A 19,559-nucleotide genomic window follows, 5' to 3' on the forward strand; every position below is an offset into this window, starting at 1 on the left:
ATTCCTGCTTTTCCATACCAATTAACCTTGACTGTTAGGCAGAAACCTCTGTTCTCTGCATGGGAACAATTCCAAGAGCTATCAAGAAAAAGGGATCAGGCTAGCTGTTGAACAACAGTCCATGTAACAAGCCCTACTTAACACCTAACACATTTCCAGTGAAAATGAAATCCCTGGACTCCAGTGATACATAGTTCTTGTTGAATGGAAATACCACAGGACATATCATGTATCAGTCATATCCACTGCATCATGCAGAAATCTCTTAAAAATTATCAGAATCACACTTTTCTTACAGTCCCATTCTCTCTTTCCACAATACAAAGATCTCATTCCCTGTAATTCAATTGCATTCCACACCCTTAAGTGTGCATTTTAGTATCTACTCTCTGCTGTGTTAAGAGTAGCTTACCTTCCCTAATTCTTTTATAGAAGCCAGGACTGGTCAACACTGACCAAGAAGCACTAACATCACTAACACGTAACTGGAATAGAATGCAACAGCTGATTAACATCTGAACAGGAACAGGACAGGAAGCAAAGGACCAGAATTCAAACCTCAGAAGGAATGTTAATGGAGAATAAAAATACCCAGGGGAGATTTTGACCAGGAAATGAGCACCAGCTTTTTAATGCATATAAAGCATAGAACCACCTCTAATGGCTACACCTGAAATTGCACAAGAACCAGCTCAGCAAAAGGTCATTTACCAAGTTACCTTTAGCACAGACAGCTACATCAAGGGCTAGTGACAGCTTCTCATTCAGAACTGCTGACACACCAGAAGCGTGTTTAGTTTGTTCAGTGAACCTGCTAGCTTGATCTCTTTAGCTTGTTCAGTGATCCTTCCAACTCTCACAAGGTAGTTCAGGCTACAAACTTTCAGAGTCTCTTCATCTTTGCACCCTGGGTTCCATGTCCTTCCTCACTCTGTCTTCTTATCTGTTCTTTTAAGATGTCCCACAGGAAGACTTCTGGAGTATATTGCTCAGAAATTTAAAGAAATACCAGAACATTAGACAAAAACTCATGGAGATTAGGAGAACTCTCACAAATTTCTGAAAGTGTCTGGACCCAACTAGAAAAGCAAATCTTGATAATCTAACAACATGTATCTGGATAAAGCTGATAGGTCAGAGGAGGGAAATTTGGGAGTCATGGTCTTAAACTTTCTCAAACACAAGCAAGGGAATGGCTACAACAAGCAAACATTTGAAGAGAAATGAAAGAGGGAGATTTCTGTAGAAAATCAACATGCAGGAATTCCCTTCCCAGACCTTGGTCATATCCTGTGCTGTGTAGGACGGGAAGAAAAGGGGGAAAACCATACATTACCTTCCTAGAGCATAAAATCAAAAGGCATTTAATTAGGACAAGGTAGAAAGAGCTTAAATTTTTCAACTACTGAGAGTCAGACTCTCAGCCCCTGTAAGTACTCCCTAAGTCTCACACAACCCTCAGCAATTATTATCAGCGGTCCCTTGTTTCAAGCTTTGGTTCAGAAGTTCTGGGCAAACTGCAATCTCCATCTCTTCAGTGCCAGGGACTGAATATGAATATCACTGAGCTGTCCCCCTAGCAGAGATATAGTAATGCTAGAGAATGCTTCATTGCTGAAGCATTCAACTATACACTTGCCACAATCCACTCTCCAAAACAACCCCTCTGTCCGAGAGTCTCAGTGATGCACAGATGGCTGACACACTATGCAGTATCTACACAGTGGGACAATGGAGCAGAGCACATTATTTGCATTATTTACAGAGGACAGATGGACAAGTTGCTACAGTGACTTAGCTTACAGAGCATCTGCAATGTTGAGCAAGCGCTAAGTCCAGCCCTAATGCTTGCAGGTGCTGACAAAAACAAACCTCAAAAAATAAAGTGGCTGTTTACAGCAGTCAGCTTTATTCTGAAATGCTATCACTACAACCACACTTGCAGAGTAATTCACGTGCCAGTTTTGTTCCCATAGAGCCTTTACCAGCAAGTAGAAAACAAGATGTATTGACTAGATTTATCCTTTTCAACCAGAAAGAGAACTGACATCTGCAGTACTAACTTATTTCTTGGCCGCGAGTTTTGCATGTGTAAGTCACCATATATAGCAGGTGGCACATACTGTTGGGAGACACAGACCAGGAAGGAAACAGCAGCAAAATTGCATGACATTTATTTCAATCTATGGATGAAGAAAAGCAGCAAAATCCAGCTCAAACCTGCTCAGCCATCTGATTTTTTTTTTAACATTAAACTTTTGTGCCAAGTTTTAAGATGTTGCTTTTGCTGCCTAAACAGGACATTAACCACCTCTGCAGGCACTTTTACTGGTAGGCTGAGGAGGAAACCTAAAATAACATTACAGGGGTCTCACATCTGTTCTAGACAGGAAAAAGCCTCATTTACAACGAGGATCAACCTACTTTAATTGAACGCCGTGGCTAAGAATGACCAAGTTGTACAAAGGCTCACAATGATCAGTTTGCCCATCCTCCACCAACATGCACCACAACAGGCCCTTTCATTCTATGATCACATGGCTGCAGCCAAACATGACAGACTGTTCAGCAAGTAATAAAAAGGATCAGCTTTTTCCCAAAGGTCTTGTCTACATATACACTGTATTAAATTAAATTGACTTCGAAAATAATAAAAAGCAGTATAACGCTTCTGGGCAAATGTTCTTAATTCAGTTTAAGAGCACTTTACATCTTAAGTTAAATAGATAGATACAAGACACAAACTAAATTAAGATGCCTATACATGAATGCTTCACTAATATAATCACAGCTGTCTCTAATCTGATTAAGTTAAATCAGTACAACTTCCCCGAAATGGTAAAATCCTTACCGTTATTGAAGTTAACCCTATTTTGCACTTTTCTACTTCCAGAGAAGGTTTTGCTGGGTTTGGTGTTTGGTTTGGCTTTTTTTCCTTCCAAAAAAACCCAAACCCACAAAAATGCAGCCTCTCTCAGAACCAAAATAAGCTAACTACACTACACAAGGTATATTAAGTTACTAAAGGTATTGACATTTGTATGTTCTGAAAGGTTTATTAATCCTATGCCAAATAAACATCATAACAATGCTCAGACCAGCACAGCTTAACATTTTCTGTACTTTCCCCAGGCAGGATGGAAAGGGTGATCACAAATACTCGCACTGTACACTGTTTTCCATACACCCACACAGCTTTTGCTTGCTGATGTCCAACATACCTGGAGCAGTTCCGGGAAGACAATGTTCCCCACTTGTTCATTCCTAAGGGTATGGCTCACCAACAGTTTATCTGAGCAAACTGGAGTGTGGAGTTAGAGCATGTTATCTAACTGCCCCCAGGCACAGTCTTACTACTGACCCTCTTCTACCAAAATACATTCTCCTGTTAACTGTGGGGTAAGCACGTACACAAACCAAGTCCTAGGTCACAGAGCTAACATGCTACAAACCCACAGCATTTCCCCACAAAACATATTAGTCAAAATTAAATTTCAGAAATTCTAAAATTAGTGGTGTTCTTTCCATTCCTCATTAAAAACTATTCAAACTCTTCCTCCTCAATATCAAGATTACATTTATCTTCATTCTCTTGGCAGTCTTTCATCTCTACCTGCTTTCTCAATTGTGTCTCTTCGAGCTTACTAGTCTTCCTCATATCCATACCAGCAACACAACCATTTCTCTCTCCTCAGGGCCACCTTCTACTGTTGCCTCTGAGCTACCATGTGCAGAACTAACTTCCTCTTCAGTGCGTTTTCCAAGTCCAGCACAGAAAGACAATAACAAGAATCCTCTCAGAGCCCCTTAAAGAGAACTAAATCCCTCATTGGCCTTCAGAAACTCTGCCACAACTCTGAATAGTGGTGAGCTGTCACTTGAGTACCCACAGCAGCCCTGAAATCAACCTGAGTTGTAAGTTCTTCTTTTTTTTTTTTTTTGAAAGAGCTGTTTTGAAGCCCAGATCACGTGGCATCAAAGATTGTAGGTACACAAGAGTTTGGTTGCTAAGGGCACCACACTTCCACATTTTCTGTTTTATAAGATTTAACCTTCAACTCTCAAATGGCTGCAGATATATTTTTGCAATAAACTGTTTGGTCTTAAGTCTCAGATTCACACTGGTGCAACTATAAAGTTACGTGGCCCTGCACCAACCCTAGGATTCATTCTCACCATAAATACATGCAAAGAAGAAGGTAGGAACAATTTCCATTCCATAAGCAGAGAAATCGAGGCACTAGGAGAAAAAAAACCAGCTTTGTGCACTGGTTTTGCATCAAATTGCAAGTTAAAGAAAAACAGACTCAGCTGTCATAAGAAAGGAACTGCACAAAAATTCAGCAAGACAGTCTTATTTCTTGCACCTAAGACAAGAATGATCTGCGATAGAAAAGAGAAAGGAAAGTGTGCATGAGCTAAACACCTACCTGACAGCAACTGAGCTGAATAGCCTGCAATTCTTTATAAGAACAAATAAAGCAGCAACCCTGATCCAGTAGTAGGAGAACAATATTTGTACTATACTCAATTTTTTCTGCTGCTGGGATTTAATCCCAGCAAGAATCGTTTTGGTTTAATTAGCTTTTCCCTAGCAGATGGTCAGATATGAGAGGCAGAGAATGGTACAGGCTTAACTGTTGGGCGATTGTGCAGCTGCATCTGTAGCTGAACAGTTAAGCATGTCCAGGGGTCCAGCTGTAGTTGCACGACACAGGCCGTCTCTGCCATTAGCCAAATGTCAGCTTCCTCTTTCTCCAGATTATCTATCAGTCAGAGGCACATCCATAGGCAGGCAAACAACCAACATGCAGTTTCACCACAATCTTAAACAAAACCCTCAAATCTTAATCAAAAGAAAGTCCCTCTTTCTTTGGTGACAGAAGCACATTCAGAAGCATTGCCATGGAAACTTGAGACATCTTCTGTACTATTCATCAGAGAAGATCTAGCACAGAAATATTTTATGATCTCTACGGCACTGAATACATACAGCAGTCAGCACAATGAAGTAAAACTAGTGACACCAGAGTTGTGTGAGGATACCAGTGGGGTGTTCTTCAACCAAGCTGCCTGAACCTTACTTCACCTACAATGAGCAATAACTTGCTCTAAGTGGCAGGGAAAAGCAGAGTGGCACTGAGAGAAGCAAAGGGGAGTTGGAGGAATAAAACTATCCAGGTAAAGGGATGAAAGAGAAAAGGGGTGACCACAGCCTTTTCCTAAAGCTGATTATATCCTGCCACTTTCCCTTCCCAGAGGATACAAGTGGTGTTCCTACTGACTCCTTTGCAAAGGAGGATTCCTACCAGGCAGAGACATCTCCCAATTAACCCATGTCACAGCCACTGGCTCCTTAGGAGGCTACATCAAGTATTCCTCATTGACTTCCAGTCAGCCTCTGCACCCAGGCACGATACAGAGTGTTAGAGCATCCACTCCTGTACACACCGGCAGTAGTCATTTCAATAGACCACAAAGGCAGAACACGGAGATGGCTTTCAAAACCATGCTTTTGGCCTAGATTCAGAGCCCGAGCCAGGGGCAGAACAGGCACAAAACTTGTCTCAACTCTGTAAACAATTCAGCAGCATGGCTCCTGAAGCAGCATGGAGCACCTTCTCTCTTTTTTGTAGTTAATCTGCCTCAGTTTGCCTCATTTGCTTGGTTTGGGTTTTTTTGTTTTGCCTGGGGTTTTTTTCATGGTTCTCTTAGTCTTCAGCACCACTGAACTACTGAGAGATTTTATTCTGAGTTCAGTCACAGAAATATAACATGGCTTAATCCAGCTTAGGAAAAACAAATAGATCCACCCATCTATCTTTCACTGATGACCTGCGTAAAGCACGCAATTGACTACGGCTCCTCTCTCCCCTCTCCCCTGGGCTCCAGTCAGTCCTTTTAACAGCAGGATCCCAGCCACAGCAGACAGGACCCATTCTTCCACCCCCTGCCCTGCACAAGGAGGCTGCCTGTCACCAGCAGTCATGGGCTGCACTGCTTGTCCTTCTGTACATGCTGCATTGTACCTCCCAGATTCACCTTCCTCCCTTGGAGAGGGATAACCACAGATGCCCCACTTGTGACCAAGCTGGGTTGCTTCAGCTCTTCCCTCAGACACAACTGCTCTTCGTGGCAGATGAGTCAGAGAGAACTCTCATCAGCTACCTCCTTCCACATCTGTTATCATTGCTAGCACCAGTGCTGTTCTTCAGCTGGAGCTAATTATGAGCATCAATTGTCTCAAGGGGCATTTGCAGCAAAGGCCCATCACTTCAGTTTTACCACACGGTCAGCTTCTCCAGACTACTTTACATCCCCTGCCTGGCATTGCTCTTGTAAAACTGAAATGCCTTTACCACTGTTGTCCTTTGGGATAGCATAAGTCCATTAATTATTCTAAGGTTGAGAAAAAACACTCCTTTTTAGTAATGCTAAATTAAATAGAGAAGCTCTTCCCCTACACAGGGCTCCCTCCTGTAGATCCCCCGTAAGTAAACCCTATGCAGGTCTTCAGAGAGCAAGGAGGGAATGCGAGATAGTCGAGCTACCAGTGAAGTCACCTATCCTCAAAGGGGCTCTAACTGAGGGCTAATAAACCCCAGGTATCTTAAAGAAAGCAAGCCACCACATTCCAGGTACCCTTTTTTTTTTTTTTGTCAAGTGTCAGACAACAACTCAAAGAGCTAGTAGCTCACTGCTCATCTAAGAGCAAAGACTGTGGAGGAATGCCAGCATATAGCCAGGCAGATGTTGCAAAGACAAGGTGTTTGCTCAGTACTGACAGTGAGCTGTTCACTCACGCCTTCAGCTTCATGCAGCTGCACGAGCTCGGCTCTGCTGAGTCTGTGACTCTGGACTAAGGAATGTCTCAACTGGACAAACACCACATCTGCTGCTGGCTCAAGGTGCCCCAGGATCAGACCAACTCCCAATTGTACCGTCCAGCCGTAGCCGTGCCTCCTGCTCTCTGGTCCACCAGGGGGAGATCTAGCTACTTGGGAGGGTTACAGCTCTAGACAGAGGAACACATTCCCCGGTCAGACGTGGTTGGGACTGGATACAGGAGCACAGAGGTCTGGATTCCTACAGCCTTGAAGACCAGCAGGAAAGCTGAACCAAGGAGTAAGTGACTCTCTCTCCACAACATATCAAAACTCACTGACAGGTTGCAAAAAGGCCAATAATCAGCCCTACTTCCTCCTTGGCCAATGTCACATCCACTTCATTTTTATTCCCTCACTCCTTTCCTGGCAACTGGAAAGTGTCAGCAGAAGCAGCATGTAATCCAAAACAAGACCTCCATCTTTGCAGCTGTAGCTCATATCGCATGACAAAGCTGAAACACCCAGTACGACAGTGATTATACACAAATGTTCTATCAGTAACCAGCCACACAATTCGATTTTAGACTTACTTATATTTTGTTACCACCTCCTGTTGCTGCAGGGCATATTGTCCAGTCTGCCACTACAGAACAGAGGAAGGAAAATGAAGATTCAGGCAACACACTTTCTCAGCATCCAAGCCCTAACAGTCACGTGTGGAGTTGGTGGCAATTAGTTTGAAATAAAATGCAAAGATTACATGAAATCAAAAGAGAAGAGCACCCAACGTGAATAATTTCCAAATGTTTCACAATTCTAAGAGTCTTGGAACAAGTAACTTTCCCTTAATCACCTAGCATTGAGATCCTGCTTTGAAAAGTGATACAAACTTCTGAAGAGAGGGTGGCATGGACCTGTTCATGGTAACGTGAGCTCTGCAGTGACTCATGCTGAGAGTGTGGCGACAGCTAAAAAGCAAAAACTAAGCTTTAAAGCCAGAGAACTTCTGAGCGCAAATTCTTTCACTCCCGCTACTGCCTAAGGATGGCAGTAGGGAGGTCTTCTACAGAAGGCTAACTTTAATATAGAAATGACTGGCAGGTCACAGAATTCCAGGCTACTGGAAATTACCAAAAGGGAAACTCCAAAGGATCCAAGCAAACTGGGTAATGAACAGCCCAAGGCTTACCCAGAACACAGAAGATGGTCTGCTGTTACTTCCACAAACCTTGCCTATGGGCTGCCCATAATGACACTACCAAACGGGATCACGTTTCCCTGTGCCAGGCAAATGAAAGACTTGTATAGAGGACAAGGATGGCTTGCATGACAGGTGCATAGAAAACTAGTGACCATTTCTCAGAACGGATATCATGTCAAGGATCCCAAAATAAGGTAGCTACATCCTGATCTGCCATCCTTCAGCAAGCTTCCTGTCCTCAGCTCTTGGGGTACCAGCTAGAAAAAGAAAGATTTTCCAGAAGAAGATGGAACAGAATGTTTACCCACCGACTGCGGGAAGCATTACTGCCTGGGTTAAATCCCAGAGCCATTCCATCTCCAGGCAGACATCTCGTGCACAGTTTGTACTGAGCAGAGCTGGACGGCATGAAACCACTCAATCATCTACTGATTGCAGAGAGCACACAGGCTGCAGGGGGGACGAGCCAACCTTAATTGGCCTTATCGGTGTAAATTAAACCGTACAACACACCCAAGCAAACAGTCAGTTCCTCTGGAGGAGCAGGCATGAGTTATTTTGCTGGAGCTATAAAGGAAACATTGCTGCTAGGACATGCCCCTGGAGTGACTGTGCCGCTCAGCTCTCCCGGTGCATTCCTGGGGTTGTTTAGCATGGACTCGGCTCCAGCCTTTCCACAAGCAAGAAGTCTGAACCCTGAATGCCATCTGCAAACACAGCCAGACTCCACCTCCTGCATGCCTGCAGGCCACCAGGTGTGGCCAGGAATGGCACAAGCTACACACTAAATACACCTTTGATGTGGAGCTGAAAGCATGTAGCCACGGGGCACGAACAGCACGCCGCCCGCCGCCGTGCTGACTCCCACTGCCGGACTGCGAATTGCATTCCTCACCAGGCAGAGAAGGCAAACAAGTAGCAAGCCCACACACCCACCCTGCTGACACCCTCCACGCTCCCTCCCCATACATGATGGCCACTGTCAGGACCCCAACAACAGCTTCAACCCCAAATTCATTTGTGTGAGGGTCAAGTTCTCCAAGCAACTTCTTGAGCACACGGCAAAAGAGAAACAGAGCAAGGCAGGAGAGTTCTCAGTTGGGCATGCAAGCTACAGGGAGAAGAGCTGCTGCCCGGGCTGTGAAGTAGCCACAGCCCAAGGCAGGAACAGCTCTGTGCACTAGCCTGGGAAGGGAATTTCCCTGACTTTTCCTATAAAACAAGTGGCAAATATAACACTGAGACCTCTTGAGTTGAGGGGGCAGGGCTGAATAAGAAGCTGTCTTTGGGCAACAGGGGTGCTTGCAAGGATCCAGGTCTTTTTCCAGCCCCAGGAAACCATTCTACCTTAAGTCAAGTAGCTTTTCTGGGACGCAGGCACTTCCTCATTAACCCAAAATCCTTCCGTAAACACTTGTCTTCACTGCCTACACACACAGATCTGACCTTCTCTGTACATCATTCTTCCACTACAGCACCGACAACGGGTCATTTCAGTGATCAAAAGAAGAAAAACTTAATGTACAAATACCCAAGACATCAGGTAACCTCTAATCTCAGAACCTCATAATTTTAGAGTTGCAGAGACTCTATGCTCTAGTCAGAAAAAACATTATTCCTCCTTCATGCGACACTCCTACAAATCCTAAAGCTTTCCAAAGAATTCACATTCTCAAATATGAAGTTACTCTGAATGGAAAAAGATGAGGATGCCTCAGATGTGAAACTGTCAGCAGAATTCTCAAGTCTATACTGCCAACTCCCCACATTGTGAATCTGCACATACTCTGTGCAACATAACTAAACAACAACGCACTCCTAAAAAATCCATCGCCCAGTGCTACGGGCCAACTCTGAGACTCAATAGCCAGTGCTCTCTCAGCACCAAACAGGAAAACCAACACTTTCAAGAGCACTGCAGAAAGAAAATATCGGACTTGAATGTAACAGACACAAAACAGTGTCAGGAAATTCAGAGAGAACCAATTAAGGGCTGAAACACTGTAATCTCTGGGAACCCTGAAAGGGGAAAGGTCAATGTAGCCATAAGCTCCAGAAACATACCGATGCATCTAGCAGGCCGCCGGAGCAGGGATGATTTATAAGGCTTACAGCCCAGCTGCTCCACACCCCACGTGTGCATTTCAGGCCCTCACAGAGGCAAATGATCTGATATTAAGTAACAGGAACAGACCAGATGAGGTCCAGTAAACTTTCTCATGCCTGTTGAAATTCAAGGCCTCAGGCTACCTGCTCCCTTCAGTAAACTGCAGTAGCTCCAGTACTTGGAAGAATGAGGCATGAAAGGCCAAATTTACCAATAGATTTATATCCAAAGATAAAAATAGAAGCCTGGCAGGGTTTACAGATTAGGTGTCTAAATCACTGCATAGAGGAGAATGGGCTTCTCCCCTTCTAACCACTCCATACCTCTCCAACCCCAGCCACCACAAGAAAACCCATTTCAGACAGGACGGAAGGCCCTGCTGTTCTATACATTGCCAAGGGCCATCCCTGTGCAATCCACTTCGATGGTGATGGCACCCAAACTCCACAAGTCTCAACAGTGCAACCTGCAATGGCTGCAGCTCTCACAGAATGTAGGTCTGCCTGTTTCCCAGAATAGGAACTGCCTCTTCAGCCTCTCATCTCCCTTCCCCCACTACATCTTTACTTTTCATAGACTTAATACTGTTTCAAGGTACCCTCATCCTGCCACCAGTGGGCGGATGAGTGGGGGAAAGGGGCCCTTTATAATTGTAGTGTTGCAATCTGCCAGCCCGGCCAGGCAGCCTGTTCCCGCCTGCACTGCATTAAATACCTTATAACTGATTACACCCCCATGGGGCATGATTAGCAGTCTTCAGAGAACAAAGTCTACTTTCATAAGAATAAGAACAGACACGTACTGCTAACCTACTACACAGCTGGGCAGGTGAGGAAACAGGGAAGAAAGGAGGGTGTGTGGGGGGGAAGAGTTAACTGTACTAACTCTACGGCATCCCTCCCTATCCTGAGTTGAGATTTCCACTGCCTGAACAGTAGTACCCCTCAGACCTAGCCCACAAGACTGAGGTAACATAAGCTCATAAACAAACTGTTGCCTGTGGAAGTCAGGCAAAGTCCTAACCTGGAGAGGCAGGGCCTTGAGGCAAGTGGATTGAAGTTTGCTCTGGGTGACAGTAATTCCTTCACATCAGTTCCCAGGAAAAGGGAAGGGTGAATTCCAACTTCAGTATCAAAAACAAGAAGGAGGGAAAGCTCAAAATAAGATCACATATCCACGTCCCTCTCCAACCTCTGTATACATCTGAAAAGTCTACATAAGTAACAGCAAAACATCTAATTCAATTTGGAGGTTAACAGCTCTCCAGGTGATTATTTTTTTCTTGTGGGGAGGGAGGAGGTAGCAAACAGGAGGAAAGCCCTCTGCATATGAGATAGGTAATAGGGATCCCCAAACACACACAGTCCATATGCATTGCTGCAACAAAGAACCAGCTTGATGGAAACTCAGCCAATCTGACATTAAATGACCTACAGCTCATTAGCAAAGTGCCTTCCAAATCTCAAAATGCCCACACAAACAGCCACAAATATATTTGGTGCTATCTGGCCTCCATCTCAGCAGAGTAGAAAGAATCAGACTGCCTTTTGCCAAAAGCCTTTCACCAAAAGCAGTAAGAAAAATGGTGGCAACTCTGAGACTGAAACAAGCCTTCCAGCTACTCTCTCCAAACCTACAACAGAAGAGAGCAGAGCAGAAAGCTCCATGAAAATGGGCTTATTTGAGAGAGAAGTCCATGCAGCAGCTTCAAAAAAATAGTAAGAGGTTTCCTAATTGTGTCATTTTGGAAACAAATCACATGCTTTACCCAGAGCCCACTGGCTTTGCCCATGGCCCCATGGATGCTCATGGTACAGTCTGGAAGCACTCATGCTCAGCTGATGCATCTTGAGGGGACACCTTGCTGACACATTCCACCTGGATTCTTAACCAACCCACCTCAGAAAGGATTTGTTAATGAGAAACCAACCCAGCTGAAAATGATCTACTTATATCTGTTTTACTCAGCAGCTGGTCCTTCAGCCAGTACACAGGAGATCTCTGAACTGTACTGTCTAGTCCCATTTGTACAGCAAAATCTGCATATTCTCTTTATTACAGGAAGACTTGAAGGTACCAATTGACTTTAGGCTCTGATGCACTTGCCATTGATATAAAGCATCAATACATTTAGAGTTACATTACCAAACAGATTGTGCTTTCAGGGTTTGGATAAATGGGAGCTTTCATCATAAACACAAGTTAGTCATTAGAAGCTCCAGGAGGCAATTTAAATTATCGCAGCCAGTACAAAAATAGTTTTACTTTGAGAGCTGAAGTTGCAAAGCTGTATTAAATCCAAGTGGCACAGTAAAACTTCTTATAAAAGCTCAAAATTAGTTGCGAAGCCCCAAATGGCCTTGCGTATAATTTGATACTGCTACTGTGGGCTAGCAAAAGGGAAACCAGTCTTCACACGGTAAAAAAAACCCAAAAACTCTATCATCCTTCAGCTCCTAGGAGACAGAAGAGGTCGGCTTATATTTTGTGTCTCTACATATACGTGTAAAATACATAGAAATAATAAATATATAAATAAAATGTTAAACCCACAGAACTAACAATGACTTGTTCAATCCCACACAGTGCTGGGCAGCTATCAATCAGGCATTAGAGCTCAAACTAGAGCACTGCAATGCTCTCTCCTGGCTGCTGTACCCTCACAGATACCCTGCACCCACCCCCATTCCCAGAGTAAATTGCCTTCCACTGCTGAGAAGCACTCCTGCTATTCCGATGCTGGTATTCACCACCAGAGCAAGAGACCCTAATTTAGCCCCGCACGGGCCTTCTGCAAACTGCTAATCCCCACTACACAGCTGCTTTTCAAATGTACGGGCATGAGCAAACCGTAAACGATTTATGGCGCGTGGCAGGAAGACTCCTGGCTCCCTGTGTAGGCGGGGTTTGGGACAAGATCATGCTTGGACTAATGTTTATGTTGCAAATTGTCAGTCAGGCAGTAAATCATCTCTGGAGCTGCACAGTAATACAGCCCCATCCAGCTGGGACCTTGACGACACTGAATTCTGTTATAGCCATTCCAGATACACCTGAGGACCTATTTGCAAAGGCATCAGCTAATCACGGAAAAATGAATACACTTATAAGTAGAATCTACCAGAATTCTGCAGCCCAGCAAGGGTGATTTGCTTTCAGGAATCAAACCAAACTGGTACGAGATGTTCGCCAAAAATGACTCTCCATATTAGTCCTAGAAGAAATTGGATTGAGTGCCTACACAGACATCTAATAACAGAGTATCTCTAGCAAAATGCAGTTACCTTAGAAAACCCTTCTGAGCAAAGTTTTCATTTCCCAGTGTTTACATAACTGTAGTGAAAGCAATGCTTAGAAATTAAATTCTAAAAGGGAAATAAATGTATTTTGCACACTTTAGTGCATGAGACACTTTCTGCTCAGAAAAATAAATGCACTTAAAGGTAGGATGTAAGCTTGAAGTCCATTCTCAAGAAAGGTTACTTAAAATAACTATAATTTTAAGCACAAAAATCCTATCATTTTCCATTTTATTCTTTTCCCCCATTTGAAAATGCTTTTCATACAATACACTGGGTATGAATCTCCCACAGATAAAACAGAAGGGAGAACAGTTCTCGATAATGAAAAAATTATAAATAAAAATAGCCAAGGAAAAAAACCCCAGCAGAGTAGCATTAACTGCAGTCACTATTCAGTTATGTGAGAGACACCAGATTTCGACTCATCTCCCTAGAATATTTTTAACCTTCCCGTTGGGCAGCAGCAGAGTCATCACTAATGAACACTAAAGCTGCAGGAAGAAATCTGATTTAGGAGACAGAGCAGCAAGGCAACTTTGGGAATTGCAGAGAGTTTGTGAAGCAAGACATATGCAGGTCTAAAACCAGCTACTCTGAGTAGCATATGCCAAAATAATGGTGAAAAACCTTACAGCCACAACGATTATCTAATTATTACCTTGGGAAAATAACTTATATTATTTTGAATCAAATGCTATAAAGTAAAACTCGCCTAAGGCTTTTTATGAGCCTATGTGTAATTCCTCAATAATCAGAGAGACTACTTCATCTGTCCCTTTTGATTTTAGAACATTTGAGCACGAGTGTTACATGAGTGCAGCTGGACAACTGAGACTTTAAACACAAGAGTAAGAAAATCCAGTTACGACTCCTACAACATTACCAAAGCCAGTTTCATCACAGAGCTAAAAGACAAATACAGAACTCAACCAAAGACATAGAAGTCACTGTGAGACTTCCAGTTCTGAATTTGCTGACCCTTAAGAAATCAAAAATTTAAAGCAGTTCTCTCTTGCCACCAGAAGCTGGTCAGATATTCTCAGCCTAAAAACCAGTCTAAGCCTTGCCAGAAAACTTACTTTCCAATTCTGACCCATTTCACTTTATCAGCAGCACAAAACTTCTACGAAACTCAGTAACCTTTTATTCAAAGCTGTTAGGCCTGCCACAAAAGGGTTAATTTGTGCCCTAAAGCACATGTTGTTCCCAGAGAAGCCCACAGGGCCCATACAGGGATCTTGAGGTTTACATATCCTGCTTCTGTCTCTGAAAAGACACATACAGACTATTTCCTTCAGTTCCCCTTGCATTTAGGCAAACATTACAAACACACAGCTTTTTATACATATCTTCATGCCACTGCTGCTTATCTTTATTAGTCTATGCATCAAATGAAATTTACACCTACTTGCAGCACTGATGATTCTCCTGATCCTCAACAGACTGGACATGAGCACAGGACACAGACTGTCTTCACAGACATTAGTACATTGAGGCTCATGCTACAACATACCGGAACTCACTTCAACAGCCTTAAAGCCCTGCCTTTCAGACTAAACTTTACAGACCTTACAGACTGAAGTCCACAACAAGACTGCAATGTGGAGAGGCCAAACTCCACATTCTTTTCCCTCTTACAAGCAGAAGAAAGAAGCACCAAATGCTTTGCCTGACCACTCAGCATGAAAAGACAATAGCTACATGTCTCCATGTCCATCCGTAAGACGGTCCTCCTCTATGAACTGCACTGTCTTTCCACAGTCCCTGCTCTTCACCAGTTTAAAATCCGCAACCTACCAGGACTAATCAGAGCAGCTGCAGTGCTTTGTGGATTTGTTCTTTGGTTGGTGATTTGTTTTTTTTTTTCCCCTAATGCAGTTACCACAAAAAGCAAGGTCAGCGAGCAACCTATCATAGCACGTAAGTGATTCAATACCTTGCCCCTGACATAGGCCAATTCATTAAGGTTGTTTAGTAGATGGAGCAAGAAGCTTCAGTGGACAATTATAGAACACACTGCCCTTTCTTCAAACCTTTACCTGTTAAGAGATTGGATTATGTCTGAAAAATACACCTTCTAAAACAAGTTCTTTAGCTAAAGCAAGTCTGAACATTTCTACTCCTAAGTGCTTGATCTTTTCTGAATCCCTCTCAGCTCTTAGCCTCAGTGCTATTATGTGGTAGTGAATTTCCACAGATTAGACATCATGTGAAAATACTTTAAAATCATTATTCAGTTTGATGCCTATCAGTTTCACTGAATTGCATTCACCTCAACTGAGGAATACATTCCAGCTCCTTCACCCCTGCACAGCAGTCTTCCTCAGGCTTGGCACCCAGCATTGTTGAAAAGCAGAAGAAAACTGAGCCCACCCAAGTGATGCTTATAGCGCATTCCAACCATTGCAAAGCTATTCTCACACTCCTACATGGTTTTCTATGCCATTTCCTTCCTAAGTGCAGCTCCCAGAAGGACACTCTGGAGAGGGTGGCTCATGTCATTCCAACTATGAAACATCCTGCAAGCTGCTGCTTTTGGCCCTCTCTGGCTGAGCATATTTGGAATAAAACCATACATTAAACAACCTGACAATGAAGAGAACAGTTTCCAAGTATGGAATAAACAAACAAGCAAAAAAAGAGAAAATTGTCCTTGAAGTCAAAAAGATTCAGGCAAGGTTAGACATGTGAGCAAAACAAGCAAATAGCTCCTGGGAAGGCAAAAATGGTGAGGTCTTGCAGTGCCCATTTGCCTTGAACAAGGCAGGGCCTGACTTGCACTCCATAGTAATTTCACCATGCTAAATAATACACAGGACAATGGATCACACAGGGGTCTGCTTCATTCTGAAGTCACAGCTTGAAATATCCTTTTCACTTCTCCTCCACCGAGCTTTACTAAAGCATTCAACACCACAGTATCCAAGCATCCAGACACTTACGGGTTCATCCTCAAATCCCTAGTAACACTGGTGTTAATCATATTTTCCAACCAAAGAATGAAGAGTGAGAAACACTAATGATCTGAACGCAATACATCTGTGGCAGAAATCAGGTATCTTTCTGACCATAACATCACCCTTCCCCTCCAAGCAGCTGTAAAGGTATTTCAACTTAAAAAGTAACATTCTTCCTACTACAGTTACAGACCCAGCCAATCTAGATCTAAGGAAAAGCCCTCAGGTAGGGGAACTGGCAGGGAAACAGGATGGATGATTTCATGCCCTAAGGCATTAGTCCTGTTTGCATAGGTTACACACATAGTTCCTCTGCAGTCCTGTGTAAAGTGAATCTCAGAGAGGATCATATTTACCCAGTTACTAGTGATTTGAAATACACACAGCTGGCATGAATGCCAACAAGCATTCTCTCTCTGAAGCTCAGGGTGTCATACAGAAAGGAGGTATCTTCCCAACCAAAAGCCTTCAAGCAAGGAGATGAACATACCCAGTTTCAGGACCTTAAATTTACTCTCAAAGCATGAATCAAGTCAAATAGTCAAGAAAATCGGCTCTATTAGGACAATTCCAGATTCTGACAAGCCAAATAAAAAGAGCAAGATGAATCAAAAAGGTGTCAAGCCAGACCCTCATTTATTAGCAGAGGAATCCTACCCTCAATCTGTATCACATGCAGGCTCATTTGAGACCTCTACATGTTGTACTTCTCCCAGCAACACGTAAGGCACTCTGTTGTCACTCTTTGCTGGGGAAGCAAGACCCATGATAACAAATACACAACAAGTAAATTTGTCAGGACCTAACCTCCAGAACTGTTTCTCGGGTCTACACTGTAGATGTGGCGATACATGGAAATCTCAGAATCCAGTTTTCAGTGGATTCTCCATAAAACATAGCAGACTTTTTAACAGGTTAGGGAGCTCACCTTCAGAAAAACCATCAGACTCCAAAACTCACAAGCATGAAATCAACTACCAAAAAATACACTTTAGTAAAACTTGTTTATTTTGTTACTGCTCAAATAGCTTGGCTTTCTTCACCTTTTTAAAAACACTTTATATGCCACACCAGCTGCCACAAGCCCTTTCTCCAAGCCAGCTCTGGTACCATTCGTCCCATCTGACTTGATTTGTTCTGCTCTGGGACAAGAAGCAGGCAGACTTTCAAAAGACTACACCTTTTTCAAGGCTTTAGTCTATCTCCCTGACAAGCTACACCACGATTGTATTTAGAGTGGATGGCAGAGATAAGAATTGAGGGTTTGTTGGCTGCAAAGCAAGTGACTTAGCAGCAGCCAACAAACAACTTGAAACAGAGTGGAAAAGCACACAAGGTCATCTTTAGTTCAGAAAGCTGGTTTGGAGAGTGAAGAGGCAACAGGTCTTGGCAAGTAACTCATCCCCTCCTGACCCAATGCCTTGTTAATATTAAAGATGAAGATAGCCATGGGCTGCACTTTGGAACTCTGCTGGCCCTGCTGAAATGCATTCACAGGATTTCCAGAGCACTGCATGCCAGGGAAGGAATGAAAAACTCCTCTTGATACCACAGCTAAGACCTGATAGCTTAAATGCTGATTTAACACCCAGAAACTAAATCACACTGTATGCAAAGAACTGCTGGGATACAGGTGCTTTCTGCAGTGATACACTAGGAAGTGAAGAAGAGAGAAAGGAGTTGTTACAAAGGTGATGTGACAGTGTACAATCAAAAGACCAGCTGCTGGGTACCAAACAACTGCTCCTCTAAACTGGGTCTCAACAGTGAGTTCAGGAGAGGACAGAAAGGTACACCTGCACCACCCATCACAGGAACAGTTAAAATTTGTGTGGAAAAAACAATGTGGTGGAACAAATAAACAGAGAACAGAAGGTCACTAGAATCACTGAAGTTTGATATTGCAATTATTCCAAGAGCAGGATCATCAGAAAGGATTTCATTTGGATTATGGCTGGGCTGACCCCTTGTGAATTATACAGACAGCATGGCTACTTTGGCACTGGATCGAGCACTTTTAAGACTGCTTTCCCGGATTGCATGTCAAGAGCACTGGCTTACATCTTTAATGGAACTTTTCTCCCCAGAAGCCCTTGCTGAATTTCTCCAGGTCACTGCCATTTCACTGACACCCCTGGCCTCTCAACTCTGGCAACACAGGCCTACTATGATGCAGAGAACACCACAGAGAGGGACAGTTTTTCAGGTATGTGGTTCACATGTTCTCAAGAAATTTGAGTAGTGGTACCAAAAGAACACAGCCTGACTCAGCATCAGCTCATTCCTGGCTTTCTTACCTGCTGTCTGATGTTTCAGTAAGGATTCATTGCTTCATCTTATGTAGGCCCTTTATCCCGGTTTCTTCTCTGAATCTGTAAAACAGAAATGCATAGCTCTGAAAAGCTTTCACTGGCACAGAACTATCTACGTGTGATGGATGATTCTTTTCAGTGGACAAGATCCACCTGGCATCTCTCAGATCTAGGTCGCTCTCAGCCTTGCCAGATTTGTGTATCATATGCACACCCTGATGCCTACCAGTGCAACCTCCTGCGCACCTAAAAATCTGTGTATTAGCACTCAGTCTTTTACTCTGCTCTATGCAGAGTGCTGAAGGTCAAAGCCAGAAGCAGTACAGTATTTACCATTCACCTGTTTTCCTTTAAAGTCTCCCCATGTTCCCAGAGGCTGCACACTAGTTCTATAGGGGGAAGCACCCCTTGTCCTAGAGAGGATGTCCAGGCTGGTAGAGAATTTCCCATTAAACCCTGCCAGATCTGACACCAGGGGAATGCTGATTCTTCTTTTCCAGCCCTGCCTCTGCCAGTTACACTCCGGTTCTTTAACACACATGCTGGCACAGATTTGTTCCACTTTGCAGCTCCTACTCCAGCAAGGCTCCCTGCAGAGATACTGCTTTCTCATCCCCCACACCACGTAACTCTCTATTACACTACCTAACTCTCCATCACTCAGAAACGGCTACACCCTGCGTGGACCAGGTTCTGCCTGCCGAATCCGTGCCTGCGCTGCTCCCCGACACGGGTCTCTCCCCGGAAGGGAGAGCTCCGTAATGCCCTGATAGCTGAGGCAGTGGCACCACCACCCTTCCCCAGGAGGACCGTCCCTTCCCTGGGGCCGGGGCTGTGGCCGCCCCCCCCTCCC

At 43.8% G+C, this 19,559-nt stretch overlaps 1 protein-coding gene across 3 annotated transcripts in view; it reads right to left on the bottom strand.

The window, feature by feature from the left end:
• TJAP1 (tight junction associated protein 1) overlaps nt 1-19,517 on the bottom strand; it is a 39,199-nt gene extending 19,682 nt beyond the window's left edge. Inside the window, exon 1 of one of the 3 annotated variants that reach the window (XM_017746319.1) lies at nt 18,692-19,517. The gene's annotated coding sequence lies outside the window, so the exon portion shown is untranslated. The remainder of the gene's footprint in view (nt 1-18,691) is intronic. The other 2 variants (XM_017746311.1, XM_008643334.2) reach the window with 2 other exon arrangements.
• Nucleotides 19,518-19,559: the final 42 nt, after the last annotated feature.

Source organism: Corvus brachyrhynchos, unplaced genomic scaffold (genome assembly GCF_000691975.1).
Source record: "Corvus brachyrhynchos isolate BGI_N302 unplaced genomic scaffold, ASM69197v1 scaffold70, whole genome shotgun sequence".
Classification (NCBI taxonomy): Eukaryota; Metazoa; Chordata; class Aves; order Passeriformes; family Corvidae; genus Corvus; species Corvus brachyrhynchos.